The 26174-nt window shown below is 38.7% G+C and overlaps 1 long non-coding RNA gene across 1 annotated transcript in view; it reads right to left on the minus strand.

Moving 5' to 3' along the window:
* Nucleotides 1-25062, minus strand: part of LOC308437782 — a 79145-nt gene extending 54083 nt beyond the window's left edge. Inside the window, exons 1-2 of the long non-coding RNA XR_013975568.1 lie at nucleotides 24935-25062; nucleotides 6500-6579 (exon numbers count right to left, since the gene is read on the minus strand). This is a non-coding gene — a long non-coding RNA (uncharacterized lncRNA). The remainder of the gene's footprint in view (nucleotides 1-6499; nucleotides 6580-24934) is intronic.
* Between the last annotated feature and the right edge of the window lie 1112 nt (nucleotides 25063-26174).

Here is a 26174-nt window from a genome sequence, read left to right on the forward strand (position 1 = left end):
AAGGCTTCATGCATGGTACGCAAGCATCCTATCATCTGGACTACACACCCAGATTTAGTAGAAATTGTGTAATGCCATGTTACAAATGTTGTATATGGCCAATGTATAAGAAAAAAATGTATAACAACAACAACAGCAACAAAATGCCACAGAGGAAACAGCAAACTGTTTGTGCTGGAGATAGAAAGCTTGGAGAAGCCTTGAAGCTAGTCTGCATCTTAAAGCATGGCACTGTCAGGCCAGATAAATGAGATGGGAATGAAGACATGGTGCTAACACCAAAGCCATGTGTGTAATGTGTCATGAAAGCAGAATAAGGTCCCGGGAAGCCTTCAATTGGAAGTGACACACCAGCTGAGGCTTCAAGGCTGACAAAGAGTGCAAAGAATGCACCAGGCAAAGACAAGCATTGGCATCACAGAAATTTCAAGTAAAACAGAGTTGTGTAAAAGAAAATGGAAAGAGGACCCTGGAAAGACAGAGGTGTCAGGACTAGATCATTCAGGAACCGCTTGTCCTGATGGCAAAGGATAATTTATCTCCTAAGAAAATGTAGAAAGTTTCCACGCGGCGGGCCCAACCATGCAGAACAGGCACTCAGGCCACCTGTCACCGGGAACAGTGGAGATCCAGGGACACAGGCCAGGTACAAGGGAGAGGCAGGAACCAATCACTGAAAACAAGACCACATATAATCACAGACAACAAGATGGCAAGAGGAAAGCGAAAGAACTTACCCCAGGGAAATCAAGACAACCTTGCAACACCAGAAACCAGCTCTCCCATCACAGAAAACAGCGGAATTCCAAACACTCCAGAAAAAGAAGACTCAGACCCAAAATCATACCTCAAGATGATGATAGAGATACTTAAACAAGAATGGGAGGAAAAGCATAGAGAAATAGAAGCTTTAAAAGAGGAAACAAGAAAAACACTCAAAGAAATCAAAGAACTAGAGGAAAACAGAACCAAAGAGATGAAGGAATTGAAGAAGGAATTTAAAATAGAAATGGAAACAATAAAGAAAACACTAAAAGAGAAAACCCAAGAGGTAGAAAACCTAAAAAGGAAATCAGGAGTTATACATGCAAGCATCTCAAAAAGCCTACAAGAGATGGAAAAGAAAATCTTGGGGGCTACAGACAACATTGAAAACAAAACAGTCAGAGAAGATGCAAAAGCCAAAAAGCCCCTAACCCAAAATGTCCAGGAGATCCAGAACACAATGAAAACACCAAACATAAGGATAATAGGAATAGAAGAGGGCGAAGAATATCAACTAAGAGGCACAGTAAATATCTTCAACAAAATCATAGAAGAAAACGTCCCTACCCTTAAGAATGAAATGACTAGGAGCATAAAAGAAGCCTACAGAACTCCAAATAGAGTGGACCAGAAAGGAAATTCCTCCCGACACATAATAGTCAAAACGCCAAGTGCCCAAAGCAAAGAAAGAATACTAAAAGCAGTAAGGGAAAAAGATCATGTAACATATAAAGGCAGACCAATCAGAATCACACCCAACTTCTCAGCAAAGACTATGAAAGCTAGAAGATCCTGGACAGACATCATGCAGACCCTAAGAGAATACAAGCCCAAGCTGCTATACCCAGCAAAACGCTCAATCACCATAGATGGAGAGACCAAGATATTCCAAGACAAAACTAAATTCACACAATATCTGACCACAAACCCAGTACTACAACGAATTATAGGTGGAAAACGCAAGACAAGGAGGGAAACTACATCCTAATAAAAACAAGAAAATGCCTAAGAAAGAAAACCAAAAGAAGAAAGACATACAGGCAAATTCTACCTCTAAAAGCAAGAATAGCAGGAAATGGCAACCACTATTTCTTACTATCTGTTAACATAAATGGACTCAATTCCCAAATAAAAAGACATAGGCTATCAGACTGGATACATAAACAGAATCCAGCATTTTGCTGCATACAGGAAACTCATCTCAGAGACAAAGACAGACACTATCTCAGAGTAAAAGGCTGGGAAAAAACCTTCCAAGCAAATGGCCCAAAGAAGCAAGCTGGAGTGGCCATTCTAATATAGAATAAAGTAGAGTTTCAACCAAAAGTTATCAAAAAAGATACAAAAGAACACTTCTTACTCATTACAGGGAAAAATTTTCAGGAGGAATTCACAATTCTTAACATATATGCTACAATTACAAGAGCACCCATATTCATAAAAGAAACCCCACTAAAGCTCAAAAAATACATTGCACCTCACACAATAATAGTGGGAGACCTCAACACCCCACCCTTATCAATGGACAGATCATGGAAACAGAAACTGAACAAGGACACAGTGAAACTAGTAGAGGTTATGGACCAACTAGAATTAATAGACATCTAAAAACATATCAATCTAAAATGAAAGAATACACCTTCTTCTTAGCACCTCATGGCACCTTCTCCAAAACTGACCATATAATCGGTCACAAAACAAGCCTCAATAGATATAAGAAGATTGAAATACTCCCATGCATCCTCTCAGATCACCATGGTCTAAGGCTGGTCTTTAATAACAACAAAGACAACAAAAAGCCCATATACACATGGAAACTAAACAATGCTCTATTAAACAATAGTATGGTCGAAGAAGAAATAAAGAAAGAAATTAAGGATTTTCTAGAATTTAATGAAAACGAAAACACAACATACCCAAACCTATGAAATGCAATGAAAGCAGTACTGAGAGGAAAACTCATAGCTCTGAGTATTTCCAAAATGAAACTGGAGAGAGCATACAACTTGACAGCACAGTTGAAAGCTTTAGAACAAAAGGAAGCAGATACACCCAAGAGGAGTAGATGGCAAGAAACAATCAAACTCAGAGCAGAAATTGACCAAATAGAAACAAAAAGAACCATTCAAAGAATCAACAAAACCAAGAGCTTGTTCTTTGAGAAAATTAACAAGATTGATAAACCCTTAGCCAGACTAACTATGTGGCAAAGAGAGAGTATTCAAATTAACAAAATCAGAAAGGAAAGTGGAGACATAACAACTGAAACTGAGGAAATTCAAGAAATCATCAGATCCTACTACAAAAACCTATACTCAACAAAGTTGGAAAATTTGGAGGAAATGGTTGAACTCCTAGACAGATACCAGATACTAAAGTTAAACCAGGACCAAGTAAACCATATAAATAATCCCATAACACCTAACAAAATAGAAGCAGTCATCAAAAGCCTCCCAACCAAAAAAAACCTAGGTCCAGATGCATTCAGTCCAGAATGTTATCAGACATTTATTGACAGCATAATACCAATACTCTCCAAACTATTCCACAAAATACAATCAGATGGAACACTACCTAACTCATTTTTTGAGGCCACAATAACCCTCATTCCTAAACAACACAAAGACCCTACAAGGAAAGAGAACTTCAAACCAATCTCACTTATGAACATTGATGCAAAAATACTCAACAAAATCCTTGCAAACCGAATCCAAGAACACATCAAAATGATCATTCACCATGATCAAGTAGGCTTCATCCCTGGAATGCTGGAATGGTTTAATATACAGAAATCCATCATGAAATCCACCATACAAACAAATTCAAAGAAAAAAAACCCACATGGTCATCTCACTAGATGCTGAGAAAGCATTTAACAAAATTCAACACCCCTTCATGTTAAAGGTCTTGGAAAGAACAGGAATCCAAGGCCCATACCTAAACATAATAAAAGCAATATACAACAAACCAAGAGCCAGGATCAAAATTAATGGTGAGAAACTTGAAGCAATCCCACTAAAATCAGGGACTCGACAAGGCTGCTCACTCTCCCCCTTCCTATCCAACACAGTACTGGAAGTCCTAGCTGGAGCAATTAGACAGCAAAAGAAGATCAAAGAAATACAAGTTGGAAAGGAAGAAGTAAAAACATCACTATTTGCAGATGACATGATAGTGTACTTAAGTGACCCCAAAAATTCCACTAGAGAACTTCTACAGCTGATAAACAAGTTCAGCAATGTGGCTGGATATAAAATTAACTCAAACAAATCAGTAGCCTTCCTCTACTCAAAGGACAAACATACAGAGAAAGAAATTAGGAAAAAGATACCCTTCACAATAGTAACAAACAATATGAAAAACCTTGGTGTGACTAACTAAGGAAGTGAAGGACATGTATGACAAGAACTTTAAACCTCTAAAGAAAGAAATTGAGGAGGATCTCAGAAAATGGAAAGATCTCCTATTCTCATGGATTGGAAGGATCAACATTGTAAAAATGGCCATCCTACCAAAAGCAATCTACAGATTCAATGCAATCCCCATCAAAATTCTACCCCAATTCTTCATAGAGTTGAAAAGAGCAATGTGCAATTTCATCTGGAATATCAAAAGACCTAGAATAGCAAAATCCATCCTCAACAACAAGAAAACATCTGCGGGAATCACTATCCTTTACCTCAAACTATATTACAAGGCAATTGTGCTAAAAACTGCATGGTACTGGTACAGAGATAGGCACGTGGATCAATAGAATAGAATAGAAGATCCAGAAATGAGCCCTCACATATATGGTCACCTGATTTTTTTACAAAGGTGCTGTAAACATTCAATGGAAAAAGGACAGCCTATTCAACAAATGGTGCTGGTCCAACTGGCACTCAGCATGCAGAAGAATAAAAATAGACCCTTTCTTATCTCCTTGTACAATGCTCAAATGCAAGTGGATCAAAGATCTTCACATTAAACCAGGTACACTGAAATTATTAGAAGAGAAAGTAAAGAAAACCTTAGAACACATAGGCACAGGAGAAAATTTCCTGAACAGAACACCAATGGCTTGTGCTCTAAGGTCAAAGATCCACAAATGGGACTTAATGAGATTGCAAAGTTTCTGTAAGGCTAAGGACACTGTCAAGAAAACAAGATGGCAGCCTACAAAGTGGGAAAAGATCTTTACCAACCACACATCTGATAGAAGCCTAAGATCCAAGGTATACAAAGAACTCAAAAAGCGAGATACCAGAGAATCAAACAATCCAATTAAAAAATGGGTACAGAATAGCTGAGAAGCATCTAAGGAAGTGCTTGACATCATTAGCCATCTGGGAAATGCAAATCAAAACAACCCTGAGATTCCACCTCACACCAACCAGAATGGCTAAGATCAAAAATTCATATGACAGCAGTTGCTGGTGAGGATGTGGTGAAAAAGGAACACTTCTCCATTGTTGGTGGGGTTGTAAACTGGTACAATCACTCTGGAAATTAGTCTGCCGGTTCCTCAGAAAATTGGACATAGTACTACCTGAAGATCCAATTATTTCACTTCTGGGCATATACCCCAGAGAAGCTCCAACATACAACAAAGACACATGCACCACAATATTCATAGCAGCCCTATTTATAATAGCCAGAAGCTGGAAAGAACCCAAATGTTTTTCAGTAGATGAATAGATACAAAAATTGTTGTATATTTACACAGTATTACTCATCTAACAGAAACAATGACTTTATGAAATTCTTAAGAAAATGGATGCATCTAGAGAATATCATCCTGAGTGAGACAATCCAGTCACAAAAGAACAGACACAATAAGCAGTTACTGATAATTGGATGCTAACCCCAGAAAGCTCTGAACACCCCAGAAACAACTCACAGACTATATGAAGTTCAAGAAAAATCAAAGGCCAAAAAAAAAAAAAAGAAAATGAAAAACCGTTTTGCTTAATCTTTACCCACCAAGAAAATCTTGACTATTTCCAGGTTACATCCTGTTTTACATGTACTTTATGCTCAATGTAACTAGTAAGATTTTAATGCACACTATCCAACCTTTAAAAAAATCAAGTACTGACAATGTACTTGTATACTTTTATGCAAAACTGCTTAAAATCTGTACATTTATCTTTGTTTTTAAAAAGAAAGTTGTTCAATTTTTTAAAAAAAGAAAATGTAGAAAATAAACAAAAGCACACACTAAACAAATCATATATTCAGGAAAGATGACTCTGGGGTCCTAAATAGAACCCACATTATGAATTATAATGTACATCCAAAGGTTTAAAGGATTTAGACTGCATGGATAAACCGATTTTCAGATTAGAAAGCTTATTCTAATGCTAAGATGTGATCTTCTCAAACTGTCATGTACACTAATTTCCAGTGAACTGAAACTGATATTTTATAGAATTTAATGAAAGTTGTCACAGGCATTGCGTCTTGTTGTAGATGTTCACAAATGCTTATTCTTGATTTCTATCTTCAATTCTTTCTAGACTTGCAAGAAACATCTACTAGTGAATATGCTTCAAACTATAAACCACACTGCGAACTTGACCTAGCTAAGAGCCACAGGTAGGGAGGTTATGCAAAAAGAGTATCTGTGAGCCTCTGGATAGCTGTGCTGTTACTCCTTTGCTACTGCCTTCACATCCAATGTGGGCCTCTACAACTCCATGACCTATCTGCCAGAAGGGTGCAGAGTTAGCAACAAGCTCACTAGAAAGCTCACCTGTTTGACTAGGGTTGTCCTCTCCCTGAAGAGTGACTGCAGAAAAGTCTGTTGTTCTCCATGGCCATTGCCTGTTTATCCTACAATAGATGGAGAAATATTACTTTGCTAATACTTGGGCTCAGAGCTCTTTTATATACTTAAAATAGCACAGAAAAATATTTCTTAGGTTTTCACACCCAATTGTACAAGTTGTGTTTCATTCAAATATTTCCAACACATTCTTTTTATTCAAACAAGGGTCATATTGGTATTATTACTATATTATTATTATTATTATTATTATTATTATTATTATTATTATTATTATTATTATTAATTACTAGTATTATAGTGTTGCTTTATTATGGATGGTTTAGAAAAATCATTGACTGTAGAATCTCAGTTCTGCCATTTTACCAGCCCTGTTTAATGGGTAAAATGACTGGGTGATTTCTATGATCTCCATAGAAAAGACAGAAAAGTAAAATTTCATCCCAAGGCTATTTTGAAGTCAGAGTTAAATACCTTATGTGAAACACCCAGTGTTCATAAAACACTCAGCAAGTACATAGCCCTACACTTTAGTCATTTTGTCCTTTGTCGGTACCCTTAGCTATGGTCTAGAGGAAACAATGGCTGTTTCTGACTGGTCTTTCAATACTCAGAATAAAAATTAATGGTTGTTTATTAACCTGTTTCTTCCACATCTAATGCAAGTTCCTCATCTCTAGGACTTATCTGCAAATGCATAGGTTCCACTGGAGCCTAGACCTGGTGCAATGGGTGTCAGAGAATCAAAGCTCTGAAATCTCATGAGGCTTTTGATTGTCCCCAAGTGCATAAATTGAGCTCGGTGTGGAATAGACTTCTACTTAGCCCCTCCTCCTTTGACCTCCTGTACCAGAATTTATTTTGTAGACCTTAGCAGAAGTACACAATTAAAGGAAAACTGAACCTGCAGAAAGAAAATGGCCATTGCATCTAAGCCAGCACCTTCTCATGGAGCTACTAATGTGTCCTCCAAAATGCAGGGGTCTCTCTGACAGATGCTGCTCTGGCCCACTATTATCTGGCTATTCCTCCCAATGGAATAGGCTGCCCTTGGAGTCATGTTGGAGATTACTAATGATTCATGAGAGGAAGATCAGAAATACCCTGGGTCTCCTCTCAGTTCCTCCCATCACTAGCTGCATAGCCCAGGCTTGAGTCTTAGCTTTGTCCCATAGTAATGCCTGTCTAATGAAGTTTCCATGAAGTTGATTAAGATAATGCATTAGCATGCCTTGTGTGGTGCTTGGCAAAGAGTGCATGATCAATAAGTACTAGCTTTTATTGTGTCAGTTATTATGTTATTATTAACAAGGAGCTGTTATGCCTGGCTCAGCCCATCAGAGGCAAATTTATTTCCTGAGTGTACTGTAATATAATTATAGACTGGATGGCTTCTCACTGTGATTTTTTTTTTCTTGTACAGTCCAGGGGCCAGAACTCTAAAGTCAAATGTCAGAATGGCCTCTCTTCTTCTAAAAGCTCCCAGAGAAACCACTTTTATTGCTTGCTAAGTGTTAACCCTCCTTGGTGGTTTGTATCATCATTAATCAAGTCCATACTCCTGACTTCACTTCCATATTTTCCATGTCTCTCTGCCCTTTCTTCTTTCTTAAACCCCCTCTGCTTCATTTAAATGCATTTTGTAGGCACTTGGATGTTGCAGTAAATATTAACAAATAAAAAATGGTTTATCTCTTTATCAGCCCAAGGTCTCACTCCTCAGGCCTGGTTTTAGTTTGGAGCTGCGTGCACCACTGTCGCCGGTCCAAGCTGCTACCCGGATCTCACTCCATTTGTACAACTCCCTTCCCTGGTGGTTTTCTACTACCTGTTCTCTGCCTCTGTCCTGGGGTGTTTTGTACCCCAAAATCCCATATAAATACAACACTACAGCCCAATAGGTTTTCATACAGTTTTATATATTCAACTCTCAATCCACAAACCCTCTATACAACAAGATTGCATCAAATAGATAAAGATACAAACTGCCCTTCTTTTTTTTTAACAACTTTATTTTACAAAACAAAGATAAATGTACAGATTTTAAGCATTTTTTTGCATAAAATTATACAATACATTTTTGTCAGTACTTGTTTTTTTTTTTTTTTTAAAGGTTTGATAGTGTGATAAAGATCCCACCAGTAACAATGAGCATAAAGTACATGTAAAACAAGATGCAACCTGGAAATAGTCAAAGTTTTCTTGGTGTGTAAAGATTTTTTTTTTTTTTTTTTTGTAACAATGAGCAGACAGTATATATAATACAGGGTACAACCCGGAATTTGTCAATGTGTTCTTGGTGGGTAAGGATTTAGCATGACTATTTTGTTTTGTTTTCTTTTCTTTTCTTTTTCTCTTGGACTTCATACAGTCTGTGAGTTGTTTCCGGGGCAGTTCGAGCCTCTGGGGTTAGCATCCCAATATCAGTGACTGCATATTATGTCTGTTCTTTTGTGACTGGGTTATCTCACTCAGAATGATATTCTCTAGATGCAGCCATTTTCTTAAGAATTTGGTTAAGTCATTGTTTCTGGTGGCTGAGTAGTATTCCATTGTGTAAATGTACCACAATTTTTGTATCCATTAATCTTCTGAAGGACATCTGGGTTCTTTCCAGCTTCTGGCTATTATAAATAGAGCTGCTATGAACATTGTGGTGCATATGTCTTTGTTGTGTACTAAGGTGTCTCTGGGGTATATGCCCAGAAGTGGAATAGCTGGGTCTTCAGGTAGTATTATGTCCAATTTTCTGAGGTATCGCCAGACTGATTTCCAGAGTGGTTGTATTAGTTTGCAACCCCACCAACAATGGAGAAGTGTTCCTCTTTCTCCGCAACCTCTCCAGCATCTGTTGTCATCTGAGTTTTGGATCTTGGCCAATCTGACTGGTGTGAGGTGGAATCTCAGGGTTGTTTTGATTTGCATTTCCCTGATGGCTAAGGATGTCTAAGCACTTCCTCAGATATTTCTCAGCCATTCGATATTCCTCAACTGAGAATGTTTTACAAACTGCCCCTCTATATGAGATATTAGACCTATAAAATCCTTAATGTTCATAGCTATTTAACACCGATCAATATCACCTGGGTCTAGTTGGTCTTTGTGAACCTTCATGTTTTGACAACCTCCACCCTCATCCTCTGACCTCTCCAACCTCTCCTCTCTCCACCTCCTTTGCCCCACCCAGTCACTGGCTTTCCTTTCTTTTACTAATTAAAATGGGAGGGTTCAGATGAAATCACCTCAAGAGTAGGGAACTAGACAGCCCTTCTTGGGGAAGTGGAATTAATATTAAAATACAAACAGCTTCAGGACAATTTACAATTCCAATAAGGAAACACCTCCAAATATTGTTACTCCCTAGGCCAAGCATATTCAAACCACCACAGTGTATATATATAAACATTCTATTGTTTACATTCCACTAGACAACCTGCCTAATACAAGGATTTTGTTTATTCTTATTCGTTAGTCTTGAATCCTGGCAACATTTCATTATACATATAAAACTTTTTGACTTTTCTCTTCCAAGAGCCATTTATGGTTCATCCTGTGAAAACTCAGCAGAGTCTCTAAAATCACTGTCCTTTTGGAATCATGTTTCATACCCAGACTGAGAGTGACCTTGAGAGTTAGTATGATGGAATTGACTAGGCCATCATGACAAGAAGGAGGACCTTGGGGCAAAGGAACTCTTGGGAGTGTAGAATATCAAATGCTGACTCATCTAGAGCCATTATATGTAGTTATGGGAGTACAACAGAGAGGTTAGCCTTGGACCATTTGGTCATATATTATAAACTGTTTGTGAACTAAAACATGATTAATATCTAGTCTAGCTTTTAAGGTTTTTGATAACTTCATAAACTGTAGAAATAGAACCATTATTTTCAATTTCTGGTCACTAGGAGACCAAGAAGCCCTACTATGTAATTTATGAATTGTGTAGAGCATGAGGCCAGCAGAGAACACTGTACTTGTGTACAGTAGTAAATTTGTGAAAATTCCACAGGAAGTTGGAAGAAAAGATCCTGTCTAGGTCAGAACAGTTCCAAACCATGAGCTGGTGGGAGTAGAGGGGAGAGCCTGTATTTCCCACAATTGGTCAACCCTGCTAACTTCTTTGTTCTCTTTTAATGGAAAGATTAAATGAGAGTACAATTAATAACCCTCCCAAGGACATCCATACCATATTCCCTGGAACCAGAGGATGTACAAAGACTTTGCAGATGTGAGAAAATCAAGAATACTGAGATAACCAGGCTGTTCTGAAGTATCCACATGGCTGGAAATATAATTATAGTGTTTTCATTAGGAGAAGGGAGACAAGAGAGAGAAGAGGGATTGGGGAAGAAAGCTAGATTGACCAGCAGAGAAGTCAGTGCAATGGCGAAGCAGTGATTAGAAGATGTGGCACAAGCCAAGGAAGGCCAGCAGTGAGCACAAGTGTGAAGTGTGAAGGAAGAGGCAAGATATAGAATCCTCTGTGAAGCCACAGTCTTAACAACACACTGATGTTAACAGTACACACATCCCAGGCACCCCAACACTGTAAAAATAAGAGGGACGGAGAGAAGATGGGAGGGAGAAGGAAGGAAGGAAGGATGGAAGGAAAGAAGGGAGAATTCTGATGTTCTGGGGCTACCCACTTTGTCGTTCCATGTTCCAGCAGCAGTATGAAGCTAATATAAAGGTAAGACTGTGCATATGCAGTATTGACAATTTTATTAATGGCCACTGCCATTCTGAAGCAGGCATTGTACCCATTTACTCCTTAATCCTGACTCTAGGTTTGAGAGGTAAATGCTACAGTTTCAGAGAATGAGAGTTGGAGAGAATAATTGGCTTTCCTACAATCAAACAAACAGTAAGTGCCTAGCTGAGATTAAATTCCTGGCCCAGTTTCCCCAAAGATCTAAGAGGATACAGGCTCAATATGAATAGATGTATTAAGTTTTGGTTTTCTTTATTTATTTTTTTAATTTGTCCTCTCTTGCTTCAAGATATAGGAATCTCCTCAAGCGCCTCACGTGGACTGAAACAATCCTGTTGGCTTAGCATTCTGAGTTTCTAGTCCTTTAGACAACCTATCCTAACATGTTTCTCAAACAATTGGGTCTAAGTTACTTGTAGTTCAAGAAGACCCAATTTTAGAAATACACAACTTATTCAGTGGATAACTAATACCCAACCATAATAGTTAATATAAGGAAAAGCATTAACAGGCATGGTGATCCCAGCACTTGGGAGGCAGAGGCAGGCAGATCTCTGTGAATCTGGGGCCAGCCTGGGCTGCAGAGTGAAATCCAGGACAGCCAGGACTACATAGACTCTGACTCAAAATGCCAAAATAACAACAATAATTTAAAAATAAAATCATTAAAAATCTACCAATTTTTTGAAAATATAGCAAGGATAATAGCTTGCCTCCCCAAGAGGAGACAAGCTTACTTACTTACTCACAATACTTACTACAGTATTGCTTAACAGACCCACTCAGAGATGGTTTAATCTTTTTAACCAATGGTTCACAAAATTTTGGCCTTAGAATTTCTTTACACTATTAAAAATCAGTGAAGTTCTTACAGTGTTTTTGACAATGTATATGTATTAATGATATATAATATATTATATATACATGTACACAATGGTGTATATCATATATATAAGTTGTATATATAATACTGTATATGCATATTCATTGATATTTACACATATCAGAAATAAAATATATATTGTATATGTACAATATATTGTGTATTATATATATCATATGTATATCACATGTTACATATTGATTGATTGATTTTATCCATATCAGAAATTAAAACTAAAAATTAAAGTTATTAATCTAATTAATCTAAACCAACAATGGAAAGCACTGTTACCCATTAATGTAACATATTCTGAAAATACTCATGTGCTTCCCATTGCAAGACACCTAAGTGAGAAGAGTAATATTACTTTATGCTTTTGGCAAAGTTCTGAAATGCTGGGTTCAACAGAAGACAGCCAGTTTCTTGTGTGTGCTTCTGCACTGCCACTGTGGTCCTCATGCTCATTTGTGTGGAGTTCATGAGGAAAACCCTTCCTCAGATACAGTTTGGAAAGGGTGGGTATTAATGACTTCTCCAGTGCAGTATAGATCTTTGGTATTCTATCTAACTGTAGTGGGTTCTTAAATATTAGCATGGCATCTAAAACTGTTCACTTGCATAGAATGGACGTTCTGCTCGTTGTTACACTGTGGTCCACTGATTCATCTCACAAGTCAGACAAATACTCTATTCACAGAAAGATTTTTGTGCCTTCCTGTTAGTAATCATTCAGAAAATATTTATTCAGTTCTGTAGGTCCTCCCTATGCTAGCAACAGCCTACCACACAATAACAAAGACTGTCACATTTGTTTTAGAGCTTCTGTATGACCCAGTCACAGATACCCCTTCCAGTACCTACCCAAATAATCAAAGTCAGCTAAATATAGAGACCTCCATTTCCACATTCACTGCATACAAGCCTACTTATGCTAGTTACGGATTCAGACCAGGTTCTCATCAATAGATAAATGGTAGATAAATGGTTAAAGACAATGTGCTCTGTGTGTGTGTGTGTGTGTGTGTGTGTGTGAGAGAGAGAGAGAGAGAGAGAGAGAGAGAGAGAGAGAGAGAGAGAGAGAGAGAGAGAGAAAATAGACTGACAGAAAAAGAGGAAGGTTAGTTTTACTCATCTATAAACAAAAATAAAATTATTATTTTTTTCCTTTGCAGTAAAATGGCTGGAACTGGGGACATCGTGTTAAGTGAAATAAAACAGTTCCAGAAAGATAAACAACCTCACGATTTCCTCCTGTGTAGAAGTTGAGATGGTGAGATGGGGGTGGGGGTTGGCTGTGAAATTTAAAAGGGGGAAACTAGAAAGGGAAGAAAAAAAGGGGCAATAATATAAGAAGGCTTAATTAGAACGATGGGTGTGAGTAGACTGATAGAGGCATGAATGGGAAATACAATTGAGATAGTTTGTATTGGTCCAGGGAGTAGCAATATTAGGTGGTGTGACTTTGTTGGAGTAGGTGTGTCACTGTGGGTGTGAGCTTTAAGACCGTCATCCTAGTTCCCTGGAAGCCAGTCTTCTGTTTGCCTTTGGAACAAGATGTAAAACTTTCAGCTCTCCCTGAATCATGCCTGCCTGGATACTTCCATGACCATGCCTTGATGATACTGGACTGATCCTCTGAACCTGTAAGCCAGCCCCAATTAAATGCTGTCCTTATAAGAGTTCCATTGGTCATGGTGTCTGTTCACAGCAGTAAAAACACTAAGAAAACAATTAAACTTTTTTATGTGATTAATAGACACTAACTTGAAACATCTAGTATTTAATATAGGAATTAAGTTCAATTATTGAAAGATAAAGAAAATTCTTTTAGAAGGGAAAAAAAATCCCACTTGTAAATACTTCCATTAATCTCAGGAAAGTGTTCCTGTCTGGAGTCTGTCTAGGCTCAGTGACAGATAAGAGTTTTCGGGTTGTAATTTTCACTTGAAATTGCAGGTTTTGTCATTACAACAAACTCTGTCAATAAGCTTCCTTGAAGTAACAGCTTCACGACATATCTGAGAGGCTGTCTGCCAAATCCTGGAGACTGAGTAACCACAGAGTATTAGTCAGTTTGTTAAAGTAGAAATACTGTGCACTGAGAACACCAGCCAGCGCAGCCAGGACGAAAGCCACACCACAGAGGCTGCACTCTGGCCTGATTTTCTCTATCTCATCCTATTTTGATATGCCACAAAGAGGTCAAAGGTCAGGTTTTAATGAAATCCGTACTTCCTTATTTTTTTTTCCTTTAAAGATAAAAATTATATTGTTGAGGAGATTGTTACTGTACAATTCAGAGAAATATAGAAGAAAGCAAAAAACATTCTTCCCTCATTAGGAGAAATTTATATTTTGTTTGTTCATTTGTTTGTTTTGGGGGTGGGGTTGGTTTTTGATGACAGTTTCTCTGTCTGGCCCTGGTTGTCCTTGAACTCACTCCGTAATATAGGCTGGCCTCTAACTCAGAGATCCACCTGCCTCTGACTCCCAAGTGCTGGGATTAATTAAGGCATGTACCACCACACCCAGCTATTAGGTTTTCTGAAGTAAAACAAGAATTCTCTGTGGTGAGGACTCCAGCTACCAGGTAGATTGGGACAACTGCCTTATTTGTGCTGAGGTGACAATGGCTCCACTCATGTTGGTTTCTTCTTATCAGTGTGCTGACATTAATGTGAAAAAATAAAAACATTAAATGGGAAAAAGATAAATTCTCCTGCTGTGAAAACACAATTAATTAGAAACCTGAAAGACTTTAACAACCATACAAAGTCTCTAAAAAGAAGTAAGGCTAACCTCAACTTCTGGTTACCATAGTTACCATGTACCCACTAAGATTCCCCTTGAAGAACTATTATGGGTTGGAGAGCACACTTAGGAACTGATGAGCATTCACTAGACACCCCACATCCCATGCTAACCTTGACTGGAAAAACCAAGTAGAACCCCACCCAGGTTCCTATAGCACCCTCAGGCATATACAAGTCTCTTCTAGGCAAAATCCTTTTCGTGGGGTTGTTTATCTCTGCTCCCAATTAATCCTTCCTGCCCTCTACCAGTGGGCACATAAGCATTGATAGTCTGGGGCAGCCATTCAGTGACTATTTATAACCCGTCAAAAACTCATTACTTTTTCATTTCAAGATGACTGATTTCCTTGAAAAGCTAATTATGGAAGTTTGTAGAAACAAGACTTCAAGAGGTGTTTGGGGAACAGAGTGACTTGATAAATAATTATTTTCTCTTGCACTGAGATCTTCAGGCATGTAGAGGCCTTTATCCTAAATTTTCACCACTGATTGGGGGTTCTTAAAAATCATAAAGATTCACAGATCTGGGGAAGAAAGAAAGGGATAAGATTTGCTTCAGGACTCAGGGTTCCTGGAGTATTAATCTAAAGTGTCCCAGTGGGGCTGGTAGAGGGGTGGCATAGAACTCAGTGATATTTTGAAAAACATCACTAAAAAGAGTTTGAAATGAACCTAGGTTGTAATTAAGTATTTGTGGGTACATATACATACACATATGTATATATGTAACAATAATATAAGAAAAGAGGTTATTAATTTGAGGAGATAGGAGAGAAACTGGGAGGGGCTGTAGGAAGGAAAGGGGGATGTGATACAGTTCTATTTTAATTAAAATATATTCTTTTTTTTCTTTTTTTCTTGATCTTCACACAGTCTGTGGGTTGTTTCTGGGGTGTTCAGAGATTTCTGGGGTTAGTATCCCATTATCAGTGACTGCATATTATGTCTGTTCTTTTGTGACTGGGTTATCTCACTCAGGATGATATTCTCTAGATGCATCTATATTCTTGAGAATTTCATTAGCTGAGTAGTACTCCATTGTGTAAATGTACCACAATTTTTGTATCCATTCATCTACTGAAGGACATCTGGGTTCTTTATAAATAGAGCTGCAATGAAAATTGTGGTGCATGTATCTTTGTTGTATGTTGGAGCATCTCTGGGGTAAATGCCCAGAAGTGGAATAACTGGGTCTTCAGGTAGTACTATGTCCATTTTTCTGAGGAACCGCCAGACTGATTTCCAGAGTGGTTGTATCAGTTTACAACCCCACCAGCAGTGGAGAAATGTTCCTTTTGCTCCACATCCTCGCCAGCATCTATTGTCATCTGAGTTTTAGATCTTGGCCAATCTGACTGGTGTGAGGTGGAACCTCAGGGTTGTTTTGATTTGCATTTCCCTGATGGCTAAGGATGTTGAGCACTTCCTTAGATGTATTTCAGCCATTCCGATATTCCTCAATTGAGAAATTTTTGTTTAAGTCTGTACCCCATTTTTTAATAGGGTTGTTTGATTCTCTGGTATCTCGATTTTTTTATCTTTGTTTTTAAAAATAAAGTTAAAGGAACCGCAAGCCCCTAAAGGTTGAAAAACTGGTGAGTAGGAGATCTAGACAGCCAGGGAGCAGAGAGATCTCTGCGGAGTGCGCATGCAAAGCGCAACCTCCGACCTGCGTGATCCAGGTACCAGGAACAGAACTTTGGAACTTCTGTTTCCACCCGCAGGCGACTTCAGAGTAAAGAAAAGAGCCCGGCCCATCTGCCACGAAGACCGCCAGCCCATAAAGGTTCAAAAACTGGTGAGTAGGAGATCTAGGCAGCCAGGGAGCAGAAAGATCTCTGTGGAGTGCGCATGCAAAGCCCACCCTCCGACCAGCCTGATCCAGGGACCAGGAACAGAACTTTGGAACTTCTGTTCCCACACAGCTACTCTGAGGCATAGAACAGGGCTCGCCCATCTGCCACCTGGACCAGTGGAGATCCAGGGACACAGACCAGATACAAGGAAAAGGCGAGAACATATCACTGACAACAAAATGGCAAGAGGAAAGCGAAAGAGTATATCCCAAGGAAACCAAGACAACCTGGCAACACCAGAACCCAGCTCTCCCATAACAGCAAACATTAGAAGGCCAAAGACTCCAAAAAAAGAAGACGCAGACCTGAAATCATACCTCAAGATGCTGATAGAGATACTTAAACAAGAAAGGGAGGAAAAGCAAAAGGATTCAGAAGCTTTTAAAGAGGAAACAAGAAAAACACTCAAAGAACTCAAAGAACTAGAGGAAAACAGATCCAAAGAGATGAAGGAATGGAAGATGGAATTTAAAACAGAAATTGACACAATAAAGAAAACATAAAGAGAGATAACCCTAGAGGTAGAACACCTAAAAAAGAAATCAGGAGTCACAGAAGCAAGCATTCCCAATAGATTACAAGAGATGGAAGAGAGAATCTTGGGGGCAGAAGACAACATTGTAAACATAGACAAAACAGCCAGAGAAGATGCAAAAAACAAAAAGCTCCTAACCCAAAATGCCCAGAAAATCCAGGACACAATGAGAAAACCGAACCTAAGGATAATAGGAATAGAAGAGGGAGAAGAGTATCAACTAAAAGGCACAGTAAATATCTTCAACAAAATCGTAGAAGAAAACTTCCCTACCCTCAAGAATGAGATGACCACGAGCATAAAAGAAGCCTTCAGAACTCCAAATAGGTTGGACCAGAAAAGAAATACCGCCCGACACATAATAGTAAAAACAGCAATTGCCCAAAGCAAAGAAAGAATACTAAAAGCAGTAAAGGAAAAAGGGCAGGTAACATATAAAGGCAGTCCAATCAGAATCACACCCGATTTCTCAACAGAGACTATGAAAGCTAGAAGAGCCTGGACAGACATCATGCACACCCTAAGAGAGCACAAGTGCCAGACCAAGCTGCTATACCCAGCAAAACTATCAATCACCATAGATGAAGAGATGAAGATATTTCAAGACAAATCAAAATTTACACAATCTCACCACAAACCCAGTACTACAACGAATTATACGTGGAAAACCCAATACAATGAGGGAAAATAAAGCCTAGTAAAAACAAGAAAACTCCTAAACAAGAAAGTTAAAAGAAGAAAAAGACACAGACACAACTCAACCCAAAAAAGCAATAATGGCAGGAACCAGAAACAACTATTCCTTGATATCTATTAACATAAATGGACTCAACTCCCCAATAAAGAGACATAGGCTATCAGACTGGATACATAAACAAAATCCAGCCTTTTGCTGCATACAGGAAACTCATCTCAGAGACAAAGACAGACACTATCTCAGAGTAAAAGAGTGGGAAAAAAACTTCCAAGTAAACAGCCCCAAGAAGCAAGCTGGAGTGCCTATTCTAATATCGAATAAAGGAAATTTCCAACCAAAAGTTATCAAAAAAGATAAGGAAGGACACTTTTTACTCATTACTGGAGAAATCTGTCAGAAGGAACTCTCAATCCTTAACATATATGTTCCAAATAAAAAAGCACCCACATTCATAAAAGAAACCCTACTAAAGCTCAAAAAATACATTTCACCCCACACAATAATAGTGGGAGACTTTAATACCCCACTCTCACCAATGGACAGATCATGAAAACAGAAACTGAACAAGGACACTGCAAAACTAGCAGAGACTTTGAACCAACTAGAATTAATAGATATATACAGAACATATCATCCTAAAGTAAAAGAATACACCTTCTTCTCAGCACCCCATGGCACCTTCTCGAAAATTGACCACATAATTGGACACAGAACAAGCCTCAATCGATATAAGAAGATTGAAATAGTCCCATGCACCCTCTCAGATCACCATGGTCTACGGCTGGTCTTTAACAACAACAAAGACAAAAGAAAGCCTACGTACACATGGAAACTAAACAAAGCTCTGTTAAACGATAGCAGGGTCAAAGAAGAAATAAAGAAAGAAATTAAGGACTTTCTAGAATTCAACGAAAACGAAAACACAACATACCCAAACCTATGGGATGCAATGAAAGCAGTACTGAGAGAAAAACTTATAGCCCTAAGTGCTTCCAAAAAGAAACTGGAGAGAGCTTACATCAGCAACCTGACAGCACAGCTAAAAGCCCTAGAACAAAAGGAAGCAGATATACCCAAGAAGAGTAGACGGCAAAAAATAATCAAAATTAGGGCAGAAATAGACCAAATAGAAACAAAAAGAACCATTGAAAAAATCAACAAAACCAAGAGTTGGTTCTTTGAGAAAAATCAACAAGATTGATAAACCCCTAGCCAGACTAACTAGAGGGCAAAGAGAGAGTATACAAATTAACAGAATCAGAAAGGAAAGTGGAGACATAACAACTGAAACTGAGGAAATTCAAGAAATCATCAGGTCCTACTACAAAAACTTATACTCCACAAAATTGGAAAATCTGGAGGAAATGGACGAATTCCTAGACAGATACAAGATTCCAAAGTTAAACCAAGACCAAGTAAACCATCTAAATAACCCTATAACACCTAAAGAAATAGAAGAAGTCATCAAAAGACTCCCAACCAAAAAAAACCCAGGTCCAGACAGGTTCAGTGCAGAATTCTATCAGACATTTATTGAGGATATAACACCAATACTCTCCAAACTATTCCAAAAGATAGAATCAGATGGAATACTACCTAACTCATTTTGTGAGGCTACAATAGCCCTCGTACCTAAACCACACAAAGACCCTACAAGGAAAGAGAACTTCAGACCAATCTCACCTATGAACATTGATGCAAAAATACTCAACAAAATCCTTGCAAACCGAATCTAAGAACACATCAAAACGATCATTCATCATGACCAAGTAGGCTTCATCCCTGGGATGCAGGGATGGTTTAATATAAGGAAATCCTTCAATGTAATCCACCATATAAACAAATTCAAAGAACAAAATCACATGGTCATCTCACTAGATACTGAGAAAGCATTTGACAAAATTCAACACCGCTTCATGTTAAAAGTCCTGGAAAGAACAGGAATCCAAGGTCCATACTTAAACATAATAAAAGCAATATACAGCAAACCAACAGCCAACATCAAACTTAATGGTGGGAAACTTGAAGCAATCCCACTAAAATCAGGGACTCGACTAGGCTGCCCACTCTCCCCCTACCTATTCAACATAGTACTGGAAGTCCTGGCTGGAGCAATTAGACAGCAAAAGGAGATCAAGGGCATACAAATCGGAAAGGAAGAAGTAAAAACATCACTCTTTGCATATGACATGATAGTGTACTTAAGTGACCCCAAAAATTCCACCAGAGAACTCCTACAGCTGATAAACAAGTTCAGCAAAGTGGCTGGATACAAAATTAACTCAAACAAATCAGTAGCCTTCCTATACTCAAAGGACAAACATGTGGAGAAAGAAATTAGGGAAAAGGTACCCTTCACAATAGTCAGAAAAACTATGAAATACCTTGGTGTGACTCTAACTAAGCAAGTGAAGGACCTGTACAACAAGAACTTCAATCCTCTAAAGTAGGAAATTGAGGAGGATCTCAGAAAATGGAAAGATCTCCCATGCTCATGGATTGGAAAGATCAACATTTTAAAAATGGCTATCCTACCAAAAGCAATCTACAGATTCATCGCAATCCCCATCAAAATTCCAACAGAGTTCTTCATGGAATTGGAAAGAGCAATGTGCAGTTTCATATGGAACAACAAAAGACCTAGAATAGTGAAATCCATCCTCAACAACAAGAAAACATCTGCGGGAATCACTATCCCTGACCTCAAGCTATATTACAAGGCAATTGTGCTGAAAACGGCATGGTACTGGTACAGAAATAGGCATGTGGATCAATGGAATAGAATAGAAGATCCAGAAATGAGCCCTCATGTATATGGTCACCTGATTTTTGACAAAGGAGCAGTAAACATTCAATGGAAAAAGGACAGCCTATTAAACAAATGGTGCTGGTCCAACTGGCACTCAGCATGCAAAAGAATGAAAATAGACCCTTTCTTATCTCCTTGTACAAAGCTCAAGTGTAAGTGGATCAAAGATCTCCACATTAAACCAGATACACTGAAACTATTAGATGAGAAAGTAGGGAAAACTTTAGAACATATAGGCACAGGAGAAAATTTTCTGAACAAAACACCACCAAGCTCTAAGGTCAAAGATTAACAAATGGGACTTAATGAGATTGCAAAGTTTCTGTAAGGCGAAGGACATTGTCAAGAAAACAAAACGGTAGCCAACAGAATAGTAAAAGATCTTTACCAACTCCACATCAGATAGAGGCCTAATATCTAAAGTATACAAAGAACTCTAAAAGCTAGACACCAGAGAATCAAATAACCCTATTAAAAAATGGGGTACAGAGCTAAACAAAACGTTCTCAGTTGAGGAATATCGAATGGCTGAGAAATATCTGAGAAAGTGCTCGACATCTTTAGCCATCAGGGAAATGCAAATCAAAACAACCCTGAGATTCCACTTCACACCAGTCAGACTGGCCAAGATCCAAAACTCAGATGACAACAGATGCTGGCAAGGTTGCGGAGAAAGAGGAACACTTCTCCACTGTTGGTGGGGTTGCAAACTAATACAACCACTCTGGAAATCAGTCTGGCGATACCTCAGAAAATTGGACATAGTACTACCTGAAGACCCAGCTAGCTATTCCACTTCTGGGCATATACCCCAGAGACACCTTAGTACACAACAAAGAGTTATGCACCACAATGTTCATAGCAGCTCTATTTATAATAGCCAGAAGCTGGAAAAAACCCAGATGTCCTTCAGAAGATTAATGGATACAAAAATTGTGGTACATTTACACAATGAAATACTACTCAGCCACCAGAAACAATGACTTGACCAAATTCTTAAGAAAATGGCTGCATCTAGAGAATATCATTCTGAGTGAGATAACCCAGTCACAAAAGAACAGACATAATATGCAGTCACTGATAGTGGGATGCTAACCCCAGAGGCTCGCACTGCCCCAGAAACAACTCAGACTGTATTAAGTCCAAGAAAAAACAAAACAAAACAAAACAAAAAATGTTTACACAATAAGAAAACTTTGACTATTTCCATGTTACATTTTGTTTTACATGTACTTTATGCTCATTGTAACTATTAAGTTTTCAATGCATACTATCAAACCTTTAAAAAAATCAAGTACTGACTAAAAACTATATTCATATAGTTTTACGTAAAAATTATTTTAAAATCTGAAAAAAAGTACTTACAAAAATGTATTGTATAATTTTATGCAAAAAATGCTTAAAATCGGTACATTTATCTTTGTCTTGTAATAAAAAGTTGTTTAAAAAAAAAGAATTTCGTAAAGTCATTGCTTCTGGTGGCTGAGTAGTACTCCATTGTGTAAATGTACCACAATTTTTGTATCTATTCATCTACTGAAGGACATCTGGGTTCTTTCTAGCTTCTGGCTATTATAAATAGAGCTGCCATGAAAAAATAAATAAATAAAGTTAAAAAAAAAAAAAGAAGCCATGTCATGGATTTGATTCCCTCTCAGATGATCCAAACAGAAGATGATTTTTAGAGACCAGTTCCCTCAGTATTTGGAAACTTGGCTTCCAACATGGAAACATTCTTTGGAGAGATGCGGACTGTTACAAGGTTGAAATTTTGGTATCACCTTGATGATCCAGGTTTCCTTAAATTCCTTAAGGTTAAGATCTCACCTCAATGACATTTGTTCAACTCACACGATTGCATGTTCAATGCATGGTATTCATGTGAGTGCTTAGTGTGTGAGAGTATGTGTCTGTGGGTCTATATTAATTAGAGAAATAACAGAGAAAAAGATGAGACACGTATTGGAAAGTGGAAGATAGAACATGGAAAAGTAAAATGAACACAGCATGGAAGCACTTCTCAGTAGCTTGAAACATGGGGGAATCTCTCTCTCTCTCTCTCTCTCTCTCTCTCTCTCTCTCTCTCTCTCTCTCCCCCCTGTCACTCTCTCTGTCTCTCTCACCTCCCCATCCCCTCCCCCCTTTATCTCCCTCCCTCTCCTCCTCCCCTTCCCTCTCCATACCTCTTCCCCTCCCTTTCCCTCTCCCACTCCCCATGAGAAAGCATTTTAATTTTAATTACAGGTTAATAAGATACACAGAGAAAAATAGCATTGGCATGAAACCACAAAAGGGTATCATTTAATTCAAAATAAAACAAGCAACTGGTACTGAAGCAAAACATAAAAAAAAAAAAAAAAAAAAGAAAGAAAGAAAGAAAGAAATGAATCTAGGGAACAGCCTGATCCAGGTTTGGTATAAGATTGATATTGAGACAATTTCATCACAGCAAAAGTAGGTAAGCATTGCCAACCCTGTCAGCTGCCTGAGGCTCAGGAGCCACCAGGTAGGCCTTCTCCATGATCATGAAGAGTGAATCAAATTTATACAAAAGGTACAGAAATTCTCCCAAAGAAAGCCATGTAGCCAGTCTCTGAATAAATTATAATGTCCCCGCAGTTCAGCCCTTTGTGAGTTTTCTTACTTTAACTTTAAGCTGGGCTTATTTTATACAGTATTGGGAATAAAATAACAACTATTGATAAAAAAAAAGCTGTTTCCAAAATTTTCTGGTTTTGTTTAAAGGGAGATGAGAATCACACAATAGCAGTTATGAAGCCAATAAACGTGATGACTAAGAACATGGCTCATTCACTTTCCCTGTCGCATTAGAAAAGGTGTTTCAAGTTTCTAAACCTAAGTTCCACCCTCTCAACCCCTGTATAGTAGGGGTAACCTTAGTGCCTCTCCTACAGGTTTGCTTTGGACAATAAATAAAATTAGGCCATACCAAGTATGGACATTGCATTCAGAGCATGTAAACCAATTATAGTAGTTTGTACTTTGTGAGTTTCCTAAAATATGGCTTTCCATCCTCACTGTAATCAGGATACATGAGTCTCAATTTAGGGAACCTGAAACTCAGAAGAGTGAGACAGATGGGCTACCATCATAGGGAGCAGCAGGAATGTAGAGAAAGATGCAGATACTTAGGGCCCACTGAAGACAGACAGGAGCAGAAGAACAAAGGTGTCCCTTTCTAGACCCTGGCTAAACAACACAACAGAGGGATTGGATGTAGGACAGAAGCATGTAGAAAAACAACCTCTGTGGTGCAAGGATGGCAGCCCTGGAGCAGGAACCTAAGAAAATCCATTCAGCACTTAGCTCTTTCCTACATATCGAACAGTAGTTGCCCCTATGAAGGAAGCAGTGTGTAGAATCCTGTAGAAGTGGTGGCATCAAAATCCATAAATTACTTCAGTGACCTACTAGACTGGCTTGACACACTGTGTCACCAGGCTGACAGAAAGCATGTGACATTTCTAGACATCACTATCATTTATTTCAGCCCTTGTCTTTGTCTCTGTACACATTACAGCTTACTGTGGTTTGAAAGAAAATGGTCCCATAGACTGATATAGGGAGTGGCATTATGGGAGGTACGGCCTTGTTGGGGTAGGTATGGCTTTGCTAGAGAAAGCAAGGTAGTTGGGGGTGGGGCTTTGAGGTTTCAGAAGTTTCAGATGCTCAAGCCTGGCCCATTGTCTCATTCCTTCCCGCCAACCCAGATGTAAAACTCTCCGTTGGCCACTACGCTTCTCTTCATCATGATAATGGACTGAACCTCTGAACTGTAAGCCAGCCCCAGTTAAATGCTTTCTTTTATAAGAGTCACCATAGTCATGATGTCTCTTCACAGCAACAGAAACCCCAGGTAAGATACCTATCTTCAGTGACAATAGCAAAATACATACAAAGAAGCACACACAAAACAGGTGTATCAGTTACTCTTAAACTGCAATGGTGAAAACACCTGAGAAACAGTTTAGGGTTTGCTATGGTTCATAGTTTCATGTGGTACAGTCCACCACAATTGGGAAGGTAAGGTGGCAGGAAGAGCTCCATGTGTATTGGTGGAAGTCTCAGGCTTACCTGTTCTCCTAAAGTCCACCAGAAAGCAGCAAGTGAGGAACATAACCAGGAGGAAGCACAAAACCCACTCCTTCCTACTCCAGGCCTCCATCTCCACAGTCTGCCTGATGTCAGCTGCCTGATGCAAGAATCACAGCGACGATAATGACTAGACTCTTCGGAGCCTCACACCTGGTTGGAATAAGAAGACAACTTGAGAAGGAAGGCCAGGGATCTTGAGGGCAGATGGTGCTGTTAGCATGCCCCATTGTCAAGGTCTGGAATACCAAATCATCCTTATTCTCCTCTGTTCACATGCATCCTTTCCTCTTAGTATCTAGCCATGCTTCTCTAGGGCAGGCCCAGCAGCAGCAGAGGAGCAGGGTTGCATAGGCTCCTTCCCTACCTCCAGCCTTTGCACAAGGCTCAGGCTTCATGGTGCCTCCCTTACTTAGCCATGCACTCTGTTAATGGAGCCATTAGAGAACAGATCATTTGGTGGAGAACAGATCAGCATAGTCAAGCAAAAGAAAGTTTCTGGGCTCTTCTAAAAGATTGATGATTTAAACCATCAATATGCTACCAGTTTCCAATGTTACTTTTCAAACTTTACTTACCCATTGCTGTAGGGTGGATCTTTGTTTCAGGACAATATTTTCATCTAGGTTCATATCAATTCCCTAGGCACCATCCCCAACCAGTCTCAGAGCCATTTGACAACCTGCCTAATGCCTATAGCTCTCATGTTATTCTAGGCACACTGCTTGGTAGGAAAGAAAAAGGTAAAAGTTTGAAAGTGACTGTATCTGTGTGGTTTAATATAATTATAGAATGAAATTTGAGCTCTGGAGTCCTGATTAGGAAGAGAAGTTGGGCCCCTGCTTGCTTCCTAACCACTTGGCTTTAATCACATTATTTTGTCTGTTTTGTCCTCTATAAAATGGGAGAATAATCCCTGTATTCCTTTGTTTATGTAAAAATTAACTAATAAAATGTATATAAAGTATTCTCTCTAGTAGTTTTTCAGCACTTAATAATATACCAAATATATGTACATGTGTGTGTGTGTGTGTGTGTGTGTGTGTGTGTGTGTGTGTGTGTATGTGTGTGTGTGTTCCTCATTAGGAACCATTATTTGGGGATATAGCATCCTAGCCCCAGAAACTAGGATAATATACATGTTTGACATGCAATTGGTGGATAGATGGATGGATGGATGGATGGATGGATGGATGGATGGATGGATGGATGGATGGATGGA

This window comes from Micromys minutus, assembly GCF_963924665.1.
Source record: "Micromys minutus genome assembly, chromosome: 27".
Classification (NCBI taxonomy): domain Eukaryota; kingdom Metazoa; phylum Chordata; class Mammalia; order Rodentia; family Muridae; genus Micromys; species Micromys minutus.